A 19258-nucleotide genomic window follows, 5' to 3' on the forward strand; every position below is an offset into this window, starting at 1 on the left:
GGTTCTACCCCCTCTAAGTCCTAGGGATTCCTGCCATCCAGCCAGAACATGAGAAAAAAAAGAAAAGAAATGGTTCATAAGAGGGTTTTGTGAGCTAGGCCTGAAGTAGCACATATCACTGTTCTCATATTCCATTGGACAGAGCTCAGACACATGACCACATCAAGCTATAAAGGAAATATAGTCCACCTGTGTCCCAAAGATTGAGAGCACAGATATGGGCAAATCTTTGCCACAGACTCATAGCTGGTTTTATACAGAATCACTTAATCACTGAGATTAAACCCTTTCTGCTCCTTAGTGAATGACTCCATTCTGAAATGTGACCAATAAAAGACACACCAACTTTTATTTATTGTTGAATAAAAGATAATTAAAAATGTGGCCCATGCATCAGAAAACCCAAAAATTGAGATCCTTACGTTTGCTGCACCTTGCTAGAGAAACTCTTAACAGAGACCAGACACCGAGTTCAGAAAATACTACTGTTCCACCACAATATTCTGTACTATTTCTATTCCTTCCACAAAATAAGCCTGGGATTGTGGGGCAGGGATTCTACAAGTAATCATTTGCCTTCCTTTGTCTGATGAATAGCAAGTTTAGCTGTTTACCAACCACTAGATTACTCTTCAGATTTTGGCATTACATTTGAATCACTCAGATATGTTTAAGGAAAAAATATTTCTCTGCTTCCCACCTCCCCAGCAGATTTCTTTTCCCCTTCCAATTTCATAAGAAAGTCCTCAGGAAAAATAAACTTATAAAAGTATCAAATTAACAGATGAGATGAGCCTACATTTTTCTTTTCCCATGGTACATTCTAAATACCGAAAAAAAAAAAAAAAGACTATACAGAAAGTGAGACCCATCCATCCACATTCCAAGACACTCTCCAGTTACCCAATCACTGTAGAGCATTGCCAGGTCACAGAGACCATGATTTGGACAAGAATGCACCTATTTCCAATATATTCCAGTTACTTAGTTGATACTGAAGTCTCTGACTAGCCATTAAATAGCCAATGAACTTTGTCAACGAACCTGCATGGAAGGTTCTGTGGCATCTTATTTGCTGTAAATTTGAGCACTTTGGACCACAGAGCATGCCTCTGAACAGCTGAGATTACAAAACAAAGCCCTGGAATGCATATTCTCTCATTTACTGTTTTCACATTTCTCTGTTTCCAAAATATTTGGCTACCTTTTCTTCCTCTTCCACCTCCAGCTCTTTTTTAAGGACAAAGAAGAAATCTAATTCTCAGAAAATGATTGGTTTTCAAAATATGCTAAACATTTAGACATTTATTAGAAACAGTTTTAGTTCCTCATTAATCTAAAGCAAATTATTATTGATTTACAATGGACAGCTCATCTGATATCCTTCAGGCAGTCATAAAAAAATGGTCTGAGCATTAAGAATGGTTTAATGTCTTTCTGGCAATAGCAGCTAAGTTCAGTCAATGACAGCTCCTTCCAACTGGATGAAAAATAGGCCATTCTCACTGTGTGTCCTGCTCACTTTTGCATAAGTGTTCCAAATAACCTGTGTTCATATGCATTTATTTTCACATTGGGTTCATTTATCAGCGAGCTTTAGATATTCCATTCGTGCTACAGTGATTTTTAAAGTGGGAAAGAATCCTTGTTAACACTATCGTGTGCTTAAACTGGACATGTTTTGTTATAGCGAGTTTTTTACTATAACTTGTGAGAGTTTTTACTACCTTTAGGCAATCTCAATGAGAACAGGTTGAAGCCTGCCTTGCATTTACTGGCTAGGAGCATCAGATCTTGAGTCAAACTGCCAAGCTGAATTCCTGTCTCCACCACTGGAGCAACTTACCTACTTTGGGTAAACCTCAGTTCTCTCTGTAAAACGGGAACGGCAAGAGCATCTATAGCAAGGGTGAAATTTAGATGAGGTTTCTAATTCTATCATAGTACCAGGAGTGGAGATTCTCTATTAATATAAGATATCTCTAATAGAGATTTCTCTATTAATATAGGCTATTGACACAGGACCAAGACTATTAATAGGTGAATATTAGCAGCTTTGCCCACTCCTTGCTTGCTAAAAAGGACTATGCTTTGCCAGTTTAGTTGTTTCCTCTCCCCTAGTCCTCCAGAAAGGTCCAGACTTGCCAGACTAGAGCAAAGAGGGAGGGTTAAAGGGAGGATGCAGGCGAACACAATTTCAGGAGTTTTAAATAATAGAAAGGCACTGGTGTGGTATGTGAGGAAATTTGTTGAAAGGTAAAGGGGTTTTTCATATGTTTGTCTTAATATCTTTAATATCTTAATGTCTTAGGCTCACAGGGCCCAAAGGTTACCCATGAGTTCCCATGCCCTAACCAGATATACCCCTCAACTAGGTTATTTATTTATTTATTTATTTACTTATTTAATTTTTTTGGTGGTTTATTTATTTATTTTTGCCTGTAAAAATCTTGTATTTTATTTCTATTTCTCTCCCCGCCTTACCTTCCAGATATTCTTTTTTTTCTCTTTCTAAATTTTTTAAAATTTTATTTTATTATGTTATGTTAGTCACCATACAATACATCATTAGTTTTTGATGTAGTGTTCCATGATTCATTATTTTCGTATAACACCAGTGCTCCATGCAGTATGTGCTCTCCTTAATACCCATCACTGGGCTAACCCATCCTCCCACCCCCCTCCCCTCTAGAACCCTCAGTTTGTTTTTCAGAGTCCATAGTCTCTCATGGTTCATCTCTCCCTCCGATTTCTCCCCCTTCATTTTTCCCTTCCTTCTCCTAATGTCCTCCATGCTATTCCTTATGTTCCACCAATAAGTGAAACCATATGATAATTGACTTTCTCTGGTTGATTTATTTCACTTAGCATAATCTCCTCCGGTCCCATCCATGTTGATGTAAAAGTTGGGTATTCATCCTTTCTGATGGCTGAGTAATATTCCATTGTATATATGGACCACATCTTCTTTATCCATTCATCTGTTGAAGGGCATCTTGGCTCTTTCCACAGTTTGGCTATTGCGGACATTGCTGCTATGAACATTGGGGTGCATATGAAAAGTTTAAGCCTTAAATACAGAAGTAAGGAAGCAATGTGAAATATTTGTTCTTTAGTAATTTCATTATAAATGTCAATATTTCACATTTTGGATATAAAAAACATAAAGACTAAACATTCATAATATACCTGTACAATAAAAACCAGTGTGAATATTTAAAAAAAAAAAGGTAAAGGGAGATTTGAAGTTATGTTCTTATGTTATGTTCTTATGTTTATGGTACTCAAGAAATGCAAGTAAAAGATTTAATTATTTCTAAATTTCTTTTTGAATGCTGGACTCGTGTGTGTGTGTGTGTGTGTGTGTGTGTGTGTGTGTGTAACTACTATCCTGATTGGACTGGACCACTTGGATTATTGAATTGAGCATATTTACTACATCTACCATTCTTACTTAGTGTCATTACTTAGTATAATTATATGTTCTGATTTAAGCTGGCTGCTCTGTCCTTAATCATTAATAGTACCTTGCTTTCACTTTCAAAAATGTCCTGGTTTATACAATAAAATTTATGATCACCCTCCTACTGCTGCTGTTACTGGTGTTATCACTGCTATTATTTTTTTAAAATCGTAATTGAAATAATCAATGAAAATTGTAAAAATTTACATCATCTATCTACACTTGGAAAAATATTTTTTCTTAGATTTTTATTAGCAAACAAATTAGTTCTTCAGACAATTAAAGCACCTCAAAACTCACTTGCTCCATAAATGCCAACTTTTAGGTAAAAGTGAAATTTTAGATACCATCTGACCCTAACTTATCCAATTAGCTCATTCATATACCCAAATGACATCTCCAAATAATCTTTCCACCAAAAAGTCCCTTCCTTTTCAGATCCTAAAAAGACAAAGGGCAAATATCAAAGTTGGGCTATTGCAGGTTCTTAATGTGGACACTTTGACCATAAGAACACAGAAATCTAATTTATATGACAAAGCCATTTACACCTTCAGGTCTTCAGACACAACAAGCATCTTAGCAACAGGAGTAGAAATCTTCCCTAAGCTTAATTACCCATCAACCTCATACTACTCATTTTAGTGATGAGTAATTACTTGTTCTTTAAAAATTAATCAAGACTTACAATAGGCATAAACTGGTCAGCAAATCCACTAGGGAAGGAAGCAAAAAGAATAGTCTAAATCACAATTAGCATACTTGTGAACTTGATGCCCTATATGTTAGTTTTTCCTTCCTAAAAAGATAATGTTTAAAATAATTCAGGTGGCAGTATTTCCATTTTGTAGTGAGCATCTTAGGATGCCAATTACACGTTGCTTATTGTCAACCCCTTGAATTTAATGATCTTCCTAAGACATATATGAAGCACATGAAGATGACATTACAGGATTTAATTTTAAGGGAGAGAGAGAAAATCCATTATGAATCTCTGAAGGCAATTATAGTGAAGTATTCATTGTTCTCCATTTGGAAATTGTTATAAAACATTTTTTAAAAATATTCTTTACAAAGGAAATAGTTTAAGATGTAATATGACATGTTTTCAAGCCAAATGGACACATCTCTACCTTGAAGGATGTGGAAAGTGAGGATAAACAGGGAAATAGAAAAAAAAAACAAAATATAAGTATTTGCTGAATGAGTTATCCCCAGGTTCAGCTTGGTGGCAGTGAATTTTTATAGCTCTTTTCACTTTTCAAGGTCTCCTCCATCTTCCTGGGATATCTGAGCCAAATTTCTCTCTTTCTCAACTTCTGTCTACATTTCCAAAATGTTTCTTTGGCTTTGGTCCTCTAACACCACTCAATAAATGTGTTCACTACCTTGGGAGTATCTGTGGTCATATAATTCCATAATCATATTCCTAGATGATATGTTGCAATTCATTTAAGCTGGACTTAGCGCTCAGCATGAGCTCACAAAGATGTCCATGACAGCAGTCAACAATGACTTCATCGTCTAAGGATGAACTCAGCAGCTTTTCAACATATGCAGAGGGGAGGCCTATTTCAATGACAAACAGAACCTCAAGGTCAAAAGAAATCCTAAGAAATCAGGTACCTCTAAAATCTGAAAATAACTGATTTCATAGATCACTATGGAGCAAGGACTGAAAATGCTTCTTTGGTTGGCATTGTCATGGAAAAAAAAGAACTGAATATCACTTTCTTGAAGTCATGATGAAATTCCTGGGGCAACATACCAAAGTGAAAGCAATGTGTACAAACCTGTGTGTGAGTGACTGACAGAAATTTCCAAGTTCTGATCTATGTACACTCTATTAAATATGATCAGATCTATTAAAAATACAAATCTATCTGCATATACGTTTTCAATTCTATGGCTACTTTTATCTCTTAAACTATGCCCAATTTCTTTTCTTTTGTATTTCATTTCTGGGAAAGTTTTGTTAACTGATTTTGTTCTCAGATGCTATCACTTTATTGTCCACTATGTACACTCTATTTTTTTTAAGATTTTATTTATTTATTTATTTATTTATTTATTTATTTATTTATTTGACAGAGAGATAGAGAGAGAGCACAGGCAGGGGGAGCGGCAGGCAGAGGAAGAGGGAGAAGCAGGCTCCTCGTTGAGCAGGGAGCCCGATGTGGGGCTCGATCCCAGGACCCGATCATGACCCAAGCAGAAGGCAGCCGCTTAACCAACTGAGCACTCAGGTGCCCTGTACACTCTATTTTTATTTTTAAACTTGTCATGACAACATTTGGAGGATAATTCCATTTTGCTAAGCTGCATTTTTCATTGCAATGATTTTCTTTCTGTAATTTGTCTTCCAAAAACTTTCAAAATTATTTTTGGGCCATTGTCATAAAATCACATCATTTACCTGACAATCTTTGATATTATTGCATGTCCTCTAATTTGCTTAAGAAGCGCAACTGAATCATCCATGCTACATCTAGGAAAACACTGCAGAATCAAACATAGAAATTTGTTCTGGAAAAGTGTCTAGTAGCCTTCAGGCTACCTGTCAAAGGGAGTTAATGCATATTTGGTTCAGTGGGTTTTTTTTCTGCTTCCTGAAAGCTTATCTGGCAAGTTAAATATTGAAGAAGGAAGAGAAAAAAATGTAATAAAAAGTCAGCTTCCTAGAGAAAAAGCACAGAGGTGATATGGGAATATAGCTGTCCCAGATGGGAATGAGCATAAAATTCTAGGTACACAGAAAATTCATCTTTGGGTTGGGTGGAGGAAAATAAAGTTTCAATAAGAAAAAATTATTGTCAAAGAGAAAAAAAATGTGGTACCACAGGGAGTAGGGCACTAGGAAAATTGCTTGAGGGTGGGACCACAAATGGCAGATGAACAAAATTAGGTGGAGCCCAGAAATAAAGTGAAGCCTTTATTAGCAGACCTGTTGATATAACAATCTCATTGTTATGTAAGACCTAAGGAATTTCTCCCATGATCCATACCATTCCTCACAATTGAGGTCTGCTACCAGGGTAAGATGCAGGTCTTTTCAGGTTTTTTGGACTTAACAAATATGTCTGTGATAGATATATTGGAAGCTTAGCCAATAACTTCTGGCTCCTGACACCTTCTCTGCAGTGGAAATTAAAACAGAATAAATATTCTTTTCACTAAGTATTTTGATAAAGAAACTGGGCACTGAACCATGAGACTTTGCTGAGGTTCCCAAAGGTCAGATGTAAAACCAACATCCTGTCCTCAGTGAACTTTCTCTAAGTGGTGCCTCGTCCAGAAGTAGAAGAATTCTCAGACCAAATCAGAAGACTCCAAATAGTTAGTGATTGAAAGTAAACATATGTTTCTAACTCATCAGCTTTTAGGAAATCAGCAGGTCTTGCTATATTTACCATTTAATACTTTCTGTAATAACCTGTGCTGTTGCTCTCAGATTTAAAATGTGTCATTTACATAGAATCCAAGAGCAACCATTACAAAAATCCCCATCACTTGCAAATCCAGACAAATGATTTCACTCAATTAATCTCTGTAATAAAAACATATTTAGAAGCAAAAAGAAATTGAATCTCTTTATCACTGGGATCTACATGCCTGGCCCCAGGTTGAGCTAAATGTAACCACATGTATCATATTAAGATTGTCAGAATTTTTTTTTTCATTTAAGAAGAACACTGTGAGATTATTTGTTTTTAAGATTTTACTTATTTATTTGACAGAGGGAGAGATAAAACACAAACAGGAGGAGCAGCAGAGGGAGAGAGCGAAGCAGGCTCCCCACTGAGCAGGGAGCCTGATACAGGGCTCAATCCCAGGACCCTGGGATCATGACCTGAGCCAAAGGCAGATGCTTAACTGACTGAGCCACCCAGGCACCCCAAGAACACTGTGAGATTAGAACAGAGGTGTGTTCTCCTTTGTATCCCAAGGCTCCAGGAGGGTGGGGTTACATGGATTATGAAAGCTGCAAATCAAAGACCTTGATTTTCCCAAGAAAATTCTGAAATGCAGATAGCAATAGATATTTGTTCAGCAAAGAATAAGAAACAGAATTTCAAGCAAGCCCTTAGGACTTCAGAGAAAACAGACTGGCCTGGTCCAAGCAGAGCAGAGAGGTAACACAGAGTTTATCTATGTTTTCTTCCCATCCTTTACTTCAGCTACCACTCCTAGAAAGCAATGGGCACTCAATAATCTCTTCAAAGATCTTAGGTGAGAATGGGTCCTTGCCCTTGAGCTACACAGAAATGTGTCCATAGGTGTCGAAAGTCAGTTCCCAGAAAGCAGAGCCTCAGATGGGGGTTCCTGTGTGACACATATAGAGGGAGGGCTCTCAGGAGAAACCTGTGAGGAAGCAATGGGAGCAAGATGGGATAAGGGGATGAGTTAGGCAAAGGCATGCTTTCAGAAGTCTAGCCTGAGCCTGATTACTTAGGAAATTCTAGAGAGTGAATGGCACCATGTCATTGGTCCAGCTTGTTGGACAAGGAGCCAACAATACCTGCTGATCAGCCCAGTGAAAAGATCTGGGTGGGCCACCTATAGTATCTGCTATAGTAGGTGTATATAGCCATTGTATAAACATGGAACATCTTCCAAAACAATTAATTTCACTTAATATTTGAGAGGCCATGGTTTGACTAGGTCTTTTTTTTTTTCCCTGTTGGCAAAAAAATAGAAAATTTTTTCTTTATGTTAGGGCAAAATGGTGTGTATTTTTATGATAAAACAAGAGGTTTCCAGCACCAAACTAATCATGATACATCTTTAATCAAAATTTTCCAAAGTCTTTACTCTTGGAAATATTTGTGGTTTGTCCAGCAACTTTTTGGGGAAATAGCCATGAGATTTAGGTGGGTCCCACTCCCCAGGTCCAGAGATGACAATATGACCAGTCAATCAAAGTTGACATCCTCTTGTCTCCAGTGGCTGGTTCAAACAAAGGAACATGATCCAAGTAAAGCCACTGAGAATTCTCCCCATGACTTTTAATAGAAATATAATGAAAACATTACCCTCTTTTTGCAAGGGCTGCTAGATGTAAGCCTAGAACTTTGGGTGCCATATTTGCCTAAGAATGAGGCTGACCCACAAGAACCAGAGTTGAGAAACAACTGAATATAGTTGTGCCTGAAGTCAGTACAATCCTGGACTTCCTGGTTGCCTGTCAATTACCCTGCAGTTAGTTTTAGCTGAAAGAATACCGATCACTGGAGTTACCCATCAATTGCAGGATAAAACCTAAACTCTTTTGTAGGAAAAATATGGCCGTCTACTGACCCACACAAACCCTTCCCCTATCAATCCTCTGCCCATCCCAATTCATGTCCTAAAAATGGTGAACATGGGTCCCTGGGTGGCTCAGGATGTTGAGCATCCGACTCCTGATTTTGGCTCAGGTCATGATCTCGGGGTCATGAGATCGAGCCCTGTGACAGGCTCTGTGCTCAGCATGGAGTCTGGTTGAGATTCTCTCTCTCCCTCCCCCTCTGCCCCTCCTCTTGCATGTTCTCTCTCTCTAATAAATAAATAAGTAAAATCTTTAAAAACAACAACAACAACCAAAAAAAAAAAAACAGTAAACAGTTCACCATTCTCCAACCTCACAATGTCTTCATTTCATGCCATCAGACCTTTGAAAAGGTCCTTGTCATTTCCTGGAAATGCTTGTTCCCTATATAATCTATCCTTAGACTTCTGCTAGATTATTTACCCTTCTACCCAATCTTTTCTGATAGTCTCAGCCTCCTCCAAGGCGTTTTTCCTCCATGCTCTGCCTTTGATGGGTTGTGTGGCAAAGACTGGTTGTCCTGTTTTCTCACCAGACTCTTAAGTTATCTTCCAAAGGGATATACTTTTTCTTTTTGTATCCTCAACCTGAAGCAAAATAACACATACTAAGCAGGAGCTCATTAGTGTTTGAGAAAGAAAGAAAGAAAGAAAGAAAGAAAGAAAGAAAGAAAGAAAGAAAGAAAGAGAGAGAGAGAGAGAGAGAGAGAGAGAAAGAAAGAAAGAAAGAAAGAAAGAAAGAAAGAAAGAAAGAAAGAAAGAAAGAAAAGGTGAGAAGGAAAGAACCAAGATTCCAGAAAATTCCAAAATATTCCTGTGCTCCAAGAAACATATCTTCACTTGTAGAACTTCATATACTTATCCCAAGCCATCAGAGAGATATTTTCAGATAGGGGTTTCTATTCCTACCTCACATATCACATTCTTCAAAAACTTGTCTACTTATGAATTAGACTATAGCTTCCTAACAAAATACTTTTATATTAATTTTATTTCTGCCACATAAAAAAATGCCTGTAAGGCAAGAACTTAAAACTCAGTATTACTCCTCCAAAATCTCAGAATATATTGTATTCCACTGAAGTTAATAAAATTGTCTATCATAAAAGACACAGTCATGAACTGCTTAGCTTGGCACTTAAGTTCCTTGCAGTCTGGCCTGATACTTAAATTATCTAATCTTCAGTTTTTCATCTATGAAACGAGAATAACATAAATTCCCTAATAATGTTGTTAAGAAGAATAAAATGAGATGGTGACACACAAGTAATGACTTAATAAATATTAACATTATCCTCATCTTCATTACTAGTACCTCTCCCTGTTGTACCAGAAAGATTGTGCATCTATTCCTGCCTTGTTCCACCTGTCCCCCATGCCTGGAATATCTGTCCTAGTTTTTCCTTTCCTCACCTCCTCTCCATCTCTCCTAAGCAATCCTAAGATTCATCTCCTTAAACTATCTTCATGACAATCAGCATGGCTTCAAACCTCTTCATTAATTCTTGGACATTTGAAATATAGAAGCACTTTTAGCTCTAAGTGCTCTGTCAGTTGCAAATAAATAGAATCTTTTCATTGGTGAATTGGAGACTAAATGATTGCCTTAAATCCAAAGGTGGTTACATTGTTTTCTCAGGTCCTATCTGCTAGTGTTCTATAAGATTTTCATCACTGGTATTTAATTCAATATGATAGATCTTTTTTATTTAAAACCAAACCACCAAAGAATTTGAAAAGCTAAATTTCCCCTCATCTAATCTAGTCAATTATAATGGCTTCCCAAAGGCTCCAGAGGGCTTGGAAAAGGTCAAGGAACTTAGTATGATAAAATCACCTCTGTATAGTCTAAGTCTTTAAACTGAGAAATCCAGAGGTGGTAATATGATGAGTCCTGGTTAACCAAATGGTTAACAATTTACTACATTGCTCCTGGTCCTTAGCCCTCCTTAAATGGAATTTTCCTGTAAATCCGTCCCTACTTCCCTCCCTCCCCCCCAGTTTAGTAAGAAAGTCACGATGTTCAAGTCATTGTGTGACAAATCCCTTCCGTTCACACCGGGAAATGTTAATTATCTGCCAGGTTTCTGTAATCCTTCTCCACACTCCTGGGAGAGGCGAATTTCAAAGTGACAAGTGACTGTGAGGTGTGTCCCACACTATCCCCAAGAGAAAGGGGCCCCTTTTCACTCATGTGGCTTCCTCTTACTCTTGGGGTAACAGGAGTGTCAGGGAGCTGTGGAGGAGATATTCCAGGCCTGGAAAGTTTAAGTCAAGGCCCACTGGGAGGAATTGGCTAAAACCTTCCAACTCCTTCTTGCTGTTGCTGATTTTTTTTTTTTTTGCTCTGGAAATCATTGAATACCAACTAGGACATCCATATGGAAATCCTTTGTGCAATCCAAAGGCTCTAATGGCGTTACTTTTTGGAAACTACGAGTAGACTGGTTGGTCCTTCCAACTCCAATCTTGGCTATTTCTTCCACTGATTCCAAGATAATAATCAGTTGACTCCCAAATTCCAAATAGCTGCTTTGTCCCCCCACACTATCAAATGGAAATTGGTAGGAAATATTTAAGAACTATGTTATTCCCGGACCTAACATTCTTAGTAGATGACAATGATGATGATGATCCTTACTTCATTTACTAAACATTTATTCTGTTTCAGTCATTTTAGAAGAACTCTATATCTATTTCCCCTTTTAATCCCTCCCCCCCAAATATTATTCCACATGAAAGTCAAATGATCTTTGAAAAACACAATTCTGACCATGTCATCCCCTTCTAGTATCATTCACAGGTTCCCATTTATTATCCATACATTGAAAATATTAATAATAAGAATTATATAGCTAACAGTGGGTACCTACCTACTACTATGTGTACCAGACACTATTCTACAAGATTGATGTGTATTAACTCATTTAATCCTTATTAAAAGCCTATGAGTTGAATACTACAATTACTAAATCCTCATTTCACTAATAAGGAAGCCAAAGTTTAGAGAAGTTTAGCAATTTGACTAAGGATGCACAACACAAATAACAACAAACTACTTCCTCCAACACTTCTGTGTGATGGGTCCAGAGTCCTCATTGTTCAGCACAAGGCTTTGTGGTGAGTTTTGAAAGATAAAGCCTATGATATGGCCTATAACTCTTAACTATAGGAAACAAACTGAGGGTTGCTGGAGGGAAGGTGTGGTGGATGGGGTAACTGGGTGATGGACATTAAGGAGGGCACTTGATGTAATGGGCACTGGGTGTTATATGCAACTGAAGAATCACTAAATTCCACCCCTGAAACTAAAAAAAAAAAAAAGAGTGACTAAAAATTTTACGAATAATTACACCAGGTGGCAGATGTAAACCAGAACACTCCCAGGCAAACCAGAACTATCCACACGGTCCTACTGGTCTGACTGCTCCCTGCCTTGCTAGTCCCACCACCAACAGTACCCTATTCATTCTCTGGATCCCCATCCTACTGCTCCTCTTTCTGTTCCTTCACCAGGCCCTGCTGCCTGTGGATACGGAACTCTTTCTGCACAAAATACTCTCCCTCATCTATTCCCCTCACTCTCCTCTCCTGGTTAGCATGCTCATTCTTCAGCCCTCAGCTCACAGAAGTCCCCCTGAACTAAGTTAGGGAACCCTTATATGCTCCACAGGATGGCATAAATGTGATTTTGGTAAATATCTGTCTCGTCCACTTCCTTCTATCCTCCATAGGGAAGCTGTTCCCCATTCTCTTTAGTACCCTTGTACCTGGAAGAAGTTAAATGCTTAACAAATATCTGTCAAAGAAAAGGAGGAAGGGAAAGAGAAAGAAACATACATAACAAGACACTGGCTTTTGTCCAGATTGAATAGATATAAGTTTACTCATTAATTCATTCAAAAAAATATATATTAAGCATCTCCTCTGTTCCAGTTACCATTCTAGGTGTTGAGGATTTAGCTGGAATAAGACAGGAAAGGGGCCCATTCTGGATAACAATCAATAAACCCATAAATAAATAAGCAAGACAGTTTCAGATGGTTCAGAAAACAATACAAAATAAAACAGTGATATGGTAGAAAGTGACTGGGAGATGGATATAAATTCAGTAGCCAAGAGTTCAATGCAAGGTGACATTTGTGCTGAGTCCTGAATGATGAGAAGCTCTGTAGAACACTCCAGGTGGAGGGAAAGCTGGTGTTGGCTGTGTGGGATAGAAAGACCAGTGTGGCTGGAGGAAGTATGACCAGGAAAGAATGGTTGAGAGGGGGATTAAGGAGCTGCAGAGGCCGCTTCATATAGGACATTAATAAACTGCAAGGAATTCATATTTTATTTCATGTGCAGTGGGAAGTGTTGGATTTTAAAGAGTAGAATGGATTGGTTTGATTACTTTTTTTTTTTTAAGACCACTCTGGTGACTGAATTGAGAATAGACTGGAGGAAAAGGGCAGAAGCTGGGAAAGAATTGTAGTAATCCAAGCAAGAGATAAGCAGTGAATGAAGATGTACTTTATGGAGGTGTGGTCTAGCAGTGCTTCTCAAGCTTGACTATGCACCTGAATCACTGGAGAGCTTGCTGAAGAGCAGATTCTCATTCTGCAGGTCTAGGGTGGGGCCTGAGATTCTATATTTCTAACAAACTTTCAGGTGATACTAATCTTCCTGATCCAAAGACCACAGTTGAAAAGCAAGAGTCTATAGAACTTGATATATGGCATTTGGTAGCCACAAAAAGAGAAGAATTGAGGGTTATTTCTAGGTTTTTTGTTTGTTTGTTTGTTTTCTTTGAGAAATTATAAACGTGGTAGTGGCATTTACTGAGATGGAGAGGTTTATCACCATTCCGGCTTTCCAAGTTACTTTATTGCTGTCTGGTGGGGTAGAAAACTTTCTAGGAGGATTGAATAGCAACTCACTTTGGCACAGGAGCCAAATTTGGGATTATGATAGTGTAAAATCACATTTCTGGCCCAGTAGAAAACTGACACTTGAGCTATGATGAATCCAAGCTCTTAGCAGTAAAATGACCCTTTTCTGATGAGTCTGCATGCATTGCCAAGTACTTGGTCAAAAAAAAATGTGGTTTATGGATATTTTTTTTTCCCCAGATACATCAGGTGCCTTTAAAGGGTGGTAAAAAAGTGGGTCATAGCACAGCTGAAGTAAATGGGACAAAGGAAATGATTCTTCTACTTTTGTACATACTGTCCAACAGTTGTTCACTTGTCCCTAACAAGCTCACAATTTTTATATTCCTGGCAGAACTTGTTTAACTCCATAGTCAACAATTCACCATTTTTAGACTTCATCATGCTTTAGAAAAAATGAAACCCAGCCACTGAATTGCTAAGCAACTGCTAAGTGTGCTCACAAATGAAGGCTTTTTATATTTACAAATCTGCAAACTGTTCTAGAATTCATCTAGAAGATGTTGTGCAAAGCCAATCGGAAATTATCTGGCTCCAGATGTGCGTCATAAATTGAATCTGACTTTATAAGTTGCAGGACTTCATTGGTTGCTCCTAGAAATGGAAAAACATGGCAGGTCCAAGACTCCCTATACTATTCAGATTCTTTTTGTGTCTCTTCTTCTTTGCCTCTCCTGTCTCTCATGGGCTGGTCAAGTGAATCTTGTTGCACAGCTCTCAACTGGAATTGTGTTTTGCCTGAGTTTAAGGTCTCCTCAAAGTAAGGTTTCCAATAGGCCCAGAGTATTTCTGATTTGGAAGGGCAATTTGAGTTGGAATATGATTTTCTGGCCTGAAGAAAAATTTTAAAAGATTTATAAAAATTCCCAGAAGACTCTTTAGACATCAACTAGCTCTTACTAAGAATACTGTGCAAATGAATCAGAAACATATGGATTAAGTTCTCCCTGAATTAAACATGGGTTTCACACATGAAGGAGGTGGGAACAGGGGTTGGTATAGAGAAGAGCATGACAAAAAGATTTCAAATTTATGTTAAATCAAAACCATCCGAAAAATCCATTTTATAAATGAATGAAAATGCTACTGATATTTCAGTTCATCTTGATTTGAAATGTTAAATTTGTTCTAGTTTAGAGAGTTGTTCCTTCACATTGGTCTTCAAAAATAACCTGATAAATCAGATAGAAAACATTGTTTTCCTGGGCCTCTTTTATATAATTTTATTAGGATCCATTCCTCAGCTTTGATGGAGGTAAGTGCCCTATAACCATTATCTCTTCTCAGATATAAAGTCCAGGAAGCATTTTCCATGATCACAGTCTAGTGGCATTTTCTAACCATAGTACCTTCTCCAGTGGGCTATGAGAAGATTAAGGAAAATGCATCATTATTTGGCAAATGGGAAATAGGCCTGCACTTAAGACTCATGATCCCAACATGAAGCAGAATATTGAGCAAAAAAGAGATGGTCTCTACTTACTTCTTGATGCATTTTAATAGCAATTACAGTACAAACCAACCAAAAAAATGACCTTGATAACCTTCCCTGCATATAGCCAAGGTCAAGTCCAACTTAACATTCTTTTCTAAAAATGCTTTGTCACACTGCCAAGGACAAAGGAAAGTTGAGTCCAACCATATATCTTTTAAAATCTTGGGAATGTTTTAACAAGGAGAGAAAATTTTCTCATAATTACCATATAAGATGTCTGGATTCAATGCCTGCTATGCTCCTAGAGTTTGAAAACAGTGAGCTGTCCCTTAATCCTAAGTTTTTCTTTATTTATTCCACAAATCTACATAGCAAATCCCTCTTCTAATAAACAACGTCAAGACAAATCTAAGTCAAAGTCTGACAAATTGTCATTTTTACCATCTTAACACAGGCCAAGGAACTCATTTCTACAACTGGAATCCAGAATCACCAAACTCCTTACAAGGCTCGCTTCCCCCATCCATTACTCTCACCTCTCCATCCTTTTCTTACAATTCCCCCAACTCCACCACAGGTCCCAAAGCCTTCATTCTGTTCTTAAAACACACTGAGCTTCTGCCCGTCTTGGCGCCTTGACAATGGCCATTCCCTCTGCCTAGACATTAGACCCTCACATCCTGTACAGCTTATTCCTTCTCACCATTCTGATCTGTGTTCAAGTGCCCACCCCTTGTCCCAGTCATCTCACAATCTATTAAACTGTTTATTTTCTCTCTTAGTAAATTATCACTCCTAGAAGTTATTGTGCTGCTACATTTATCTACTAGTTTATTTCTATCTCCCCACAAACTGTAGGCTTCATGAAAGGAAGGACCATATCTGGCTTGTTTACTACTCTGTCCTCAGCAACGAGGACAGGAACTTGCCAAGAGTAAACACTCAATAAATATTTGTTAAATGGATGAATTAATTAATTCATGAGCCATGTAATAATTGCTATTAGTGCCTATCCAAATCTCTTTACCAGTTCTATTCATCCTCGGCTGCTGTGTGGTCCATGCTGCTAAGGACTAATGCCTGCACATTCTCTGGAGGACTACCCTTGGACAACTGGAGCACCTCATCTATAGAAAGTTTACAATCACCTTGAGGCATCCCATAGACAATGACTGATTAGTGCATGGAGGACAGAAGCCTAGCTCTCAGGTAAAACAAAGTTGTGTGGTATCATTCACACTCCAGAGCTCCTTGCAGGATCAGAATGAAGCTAAACTTTATCTGAAATCTTGTTTTTGCTATCCTTCTTCCATTTCCTATCCTGCTTCTCTCACTCCTTTTCTCCCTCAACAGATAACTTTTCCCTAAATCCCTGTCTCATGCTCTACTTCTAGGGAACCCAACCTAAAATAAGACATAATTAAAAGTTCATGAAATCAGCAACTATCCACTGATAATTGTAGGCAGTGTCCAGTTAACATTAAATTAGTGTTTATAAACAATTGCCACTGTGTGCTCTGAAGGCCAGTGGGGAGAGAGAAGGTGTGGTTCTTCCAATAGTGGTCCAAGAGTCCTTGCAGTTATTGGCAAGGACCCATGTATTCATTTGTATACCAAACTTCATTTGTAGACTATATTAATGACACACCTCATACAAATATATATGTATTTATGGATGGAGATGGATTTTGTGATACTAAAATTTATTTTATAATTAAGGGTAATACTTGGTTACTCTATTTTTTATTAATTTCAATACTCTTGGGTGTGTAAAATTTTTTTAATGTTAAAGAGGGATTCTCATACTCTAAAAAGGTGGGTATTGTTGAATTAGAAAATGAATTCCCAAAGTAAAAGAAAGGGATAACACTGTGTCTAAAGAATCAACCTAGGGACCGAGGATCAAATTCTAAGAAAAAGTTACCTTCTCTGCCTCACAGTCTCTTTCTCCATCCACTTTCCTAAACTCTTTCATCTATTTTTATTACCTGAAATTCCTAAGTTAGAAATTCATTTCAGTTAATGAATATTATCATTAAAAAAATGCCAATGTCTCTGGGAAGTTTAGAGGGTGAACAACCATCCCCACCTTAGTAAGAAATTGCCAAGCCATTGATTCAATAAATATTTCTTGAGAACCCATGATGTATAAGGCACTAAGCTTATCTAGCCTGAGATACAAAGTTCCATAAAGGATAGGTCTTTCCCTGAAAAAAAAGAAGAAAAAGGAAAAGGAGGGGAAAAAAAGAGAAAAGCAAAGCAAAGTTTTCTTATCATCTGGCTAACAAAACTTTGCTTTAAAAATTCCAGTGAGGCTGGAAATAAGGTAGTTGGAAGCATTAAACCCAGAAGGATTAAGGAAGTTAAAACCCTATAAAAGCATGAGCAGGTGAGAAAGAGAGGTTCCAGGAAATGAAGATGACAAAAGAAAGTTGGTATGGTCAGAAATGTTGCCTGAATCAACAAAGAAAGAGGGAAAACACCCCAAAAATAAAACAAAACAAAACCTCTCTCTTCCCTCTCCCCAGTATACAATGTAGCTCTTTGATTTTAAATTCAGGTTAATACTACTATTGATCTCCTTTATGTATACTATAATAAATGCTATTGACCTATGGCAGGACTCCAACCATTCACTTCAGTTACCTTTGCAGAAGGCAATGCTGTTTCTCAGACCTACTTATTAACATGTATCTTAACATGCAATTCAATCTATAGAGCACTAGGTCTTTGTCCACAGGCTTATGATGATACTATTCATTAAAGATGAGCTATGACTTGGGAAATAGGCCAGCATTTTTCCCCATGAAGTAACCTTTGTATTGGCTAATAAACACTCCCATGTTCAACACAGGACGGCTTTGTTACCACATATACCTCACTGGTTTTAGATCTTATCTGGAGGTTTGAGGGGAAAGTTAGACATTTATCCCAAAAGGCATGTATCGATCATCTATTATGCACCAAGTGCAATGCTATGCACTGGGAACAAGAGTTAAACACCTCACTTCCACAATATCAAATTTTGGGATCCCAAAGAAGTAAGGATTATTTCTGCCTAGTGGAATCAGGGGAATGTTGGGATGGAACTGATGTTGTCTATCTGGTCCTTAAAAGAAAAGGAGGTGGAAAAGGAGGTAAAGGCATCCCACTTAGCCAGAGGAACATGTGCAAATACATTGAAATAGGAAGTGTGTGGTCTAACGGGAAAGGTGTAGATTAGTAAAGCTAAAAGGTAATGCCTGCACACCTCCTTCATGTTTTTAGGGCCACTGATCATTTGGGTATGCTCTTTTGTGAAGTGATTATTCAAGTCTTCTTCCTATATTACTATTGGGTGATTTGGCTTTTCCTTATTAATAAATAGTAGCTCTTTATATATTCAAGATATGAGTCTTTCTGCCAAGCATATATATTGCAAATATTTTCAGATCCTTGGGTTTCCTTTTCTCTCTCAATGATGTCTTTTGAAAGACAGGGGATCTTAACATAACCAATTTATCAACTTTTCCCTTTATGCTTAGCACATTTTGGGTCTTGTTTAGGAAAACTTTTCATAATCATACAATTCATAATTGCCAAAAGTTGTAAGCAACTCAAATGTCCATCAAGAGGAAAATGGGTAAATAAATAATCCCTTCAATGGAATATTATATAGTGATGAACACGAACAACTACAACCACATGCACAATATGGATTAAACAAACATGTTACTGACACTGTAAAATACATATTCTAAGATTCCATCTATGTAAAATTCCGTAAATGGAAAAACTCATCTATGGGATTAGAAGTCAAGACAGTGGTTATCCCTGGCAGATGGTGACTAGGAAGGACCTTGAGGGGATTTTAGGGTGCTGATTGTATTCTGTCTCATAATCTGGTTGCCAATTTTATGGGCACGCAAGTTTTATAAGAATTCATCAAGTAGCACACATTTTTTTGCATTTATATTTCCATAAAAATATTTATATTTAAAAATATAAGACAAGGTCACCTGAGGGAGAATAGTGACAAAAAAAAAAAAAAGTAGGCTGGATAGAACAAAAGATCTAGAATTTAAAGACCCCTAAGAAGTTTGCCAAATTTTAATTAGTTTTTAAGATCCAGGCTTTAGA

The sequence above is a fragment of the Halichoerus grypus genome, chromosome 10, assembly GCF_964656455.1.
Source record: "Halichoerus grypus chromosome 10, mHalGry1.hap1.1, whole genome shotgun sequence".
In the NCBI taxonomy this organism is placed as follows: domain Eukaryota; kingdom Metazoa; phylum Chordata; class Mammalia; order Carnivora; family Phocidae; genus Halichoerus; species Halichoerus grypus.